This window comes from Gorilla gorilla, chromosome 2 (assembly GCF_029281585.2).
Source record: "Gorilla gorilla gorilla isolate KB3781 chromosome 2, NHGRI_mGorGor1-v2.1_pri, whole genome shotgun sequence".
Classification (NCBI taxonomy): Eukaryota; Metazoa; Chordata; class Mammalia; order Primates; family Hominidae; genus Gorilla; species Gorilla gorilla.
Window position 1 is genome coordinate 83000586 of NC_086017.1, and position 2212 is coordinate 83002797.

General features: G+C 48.6%; 1 non-coding gene across 1 annotated transcript; it reads left to right on the forward strand.

Annotated features, from left to right (window-relative positions):
* The first annotated feature begins 210 nt into the window (after window positions 1-210).
* Window positions 211-401, forward strand: LOC115934256 (U2 spliceosomal RNA). The gene has a single exon (XR_004070072.3). It is a non-coding gene; the product is annotated as a U2 spliceosomal RNA (small nuclear RNA).
* The last annotated feature ends 1811 nt before the right edge of the window (window positions 402-2212 follow it).

Genomic DNA, 2212 nt, shown 5'->3' on the forward strand with positions numbered 1-2212 from the left:
AAATGAAAGCCCGGGAACGCCGGAACAAGCACGGGTGTAAGATTTCCCTTTTAAAACGTGGAGAATAAGAAATCAGCCCGAGTGTGTAATGGCGTCAATAGTGGTGTGGACGAGACAGAGGCAATGAGGCAAGGAGCGAGGCTGGGGCTCTCACCGCGACTTTAATATGGATGAGAGTGGGACGGTGACGGCGGGGGCGAAAGCAACGGTAACGCTTCTTGACCTTTGGACTAAGATCAAGTCTAGTAACTGTTCTTATCAGTTTAATATCTGATATGTTCTCTATCCGAGGACAATATATTAAATGGGTTTTTGGAGCAGGGAGATGGAATAGGAGCTTGCTCTCTCCACTCCACGCATCGACCTGGTATTGCAGTAGCTCCACGAACTGTGCACCCCTTTAGAAGGGAAGAACACTGCAAAGTAGCTTGCACACCTAGTATCTGTGATATGCTGGTTTTCCTATTCCTTGAACTACCTTGAGGTTCCTGGTCTGCGGACATAAGGTGGACTTTTCGGCACTCCCATTTTCGCTGTGTCTACAGCACTTTGGGAAGACTAGAACCCAAAACGAGACTACCCGTTCTCTGCATGCAGAGAGAGCGTGTTCAATGTTTCTTGGAGGTCCTTAGATCTCAGCTTGGCAGTCGAGTGGTGGTGACCTTTTAAAGGAACGGGGTCCACCAGTGTGGCCCAGCCTGGACTTGAACTTCTTCCTCTTTTTTTTTTTTTTTCAAGTTCTAGATACATGTGCAGAACGTGCAGGTTTGTTGCATAGGTATGCATGTGCCTTGGTGGTTTGCTGCATCTACCAACCAGTCATCTAGGTTTTAAGCCCATATGCATTAGGTATTTGTTCTGATGCTCTCTCTCCCCTTGCCCCCCAACCCCGCCGTCAGGCCCCGGTGTGTGATGTTCCCCTTCCTGTGTGCATGTGTCCTCATTATTCACCTCCCATTTATGAGTGAGAACATGCGGTGTTTGGTTTTCTGTTCCTGTGTTGGTTTGCTGAGAATGATGGCTTCCCGTTTCATCCATGTTCCTGCAAACGACATGAACTCATTCTTTTTTATGGCTGCGTAGTAATTCCATGGTGTGTATGTGCCACATTTTCTTTATCCAGCCTATCACTGATGGACATTCGAGTTGGTTCCAAGTCTTTGTTATTGTAAATAGTGCTACAATAAACATACATGTCCATGTGTCAAAAAAAAAAAGACCATGTTTGCACTTGTGTCTAATTAGATGACATAATGTTCAATTTAATCCATTTATTATTCAATGCACTTAATTTAGTTGATTTATTGTAAATTATATCACAGCTGACATAAGCAGGTTTAGGCACAAACACAGGACACTCAAGGGGAGCACCGAGTCAGCAGCAGGGAAGTGTAGGGGGTGCCTGTGCCCTGGGTGAGCGAGGGGCCTCAGGTAGGGGTTTCGCTGAGGGACTGTACATCAGCAGCTAATCGGGAAGTAAGCTAGACGGGGGTCAACTGAGAGAGCTTCTACCCATCAAAGCACTGTGCTAGGCTCTGTGAGAAATACAGATAAGAAGTGAGATTTACGCTGTCCTAACAGCACTACCTGCTGATCAGGGATATGAGTAAAGGAGGGAGTAAGCTTAGATGGGCCTCAATGATTCAAGAAGGTGGGGAGAGAGGAGTGCTGAGTGCTGGACAGAACAGACTGTCCAGGTAAAAAGACTACAGTGGACACTGCCCAGACCCAGCCCACATCCTCTCTGCCTTGCACTGCAGTGCACACAGGCCTGATTCCAACGGCCAACACTGGCATCCTTTTACCTGAGGATTTTCTGACTCAGGTAAACAAACACACCTTACTCTGACCCAAAGTGCTGGAGAATTAGCACCACCCCTTCCCACCCCCAGATCTGCCTCCCAGATGACTGGCAGGAGCCACTGTATAAGTCCCCCAGCCCTTTGCCCTTGGCGTGATGGCTCTGGGGTGTGCTCTGCACTGCTTCCCGGAGCTGCCCAGCAGGGTTAAGCTCCAGGTGCCTACAGTGGTAGCTGGCCTGATAACGCCATCTGGACGGGTTCCTTCCTTCCCCATCTCACTTCCTAACTCCCCTAAAAATGTTTCTTGGGGCCAGGTTCACGCCTGTAATCCCAACACTTTGGGAGGCTGAGGAGGGCAGATCACTTGGGTCAGGAGTTCAAGACCATCCTGGCCAAAATGGTGAAACCCT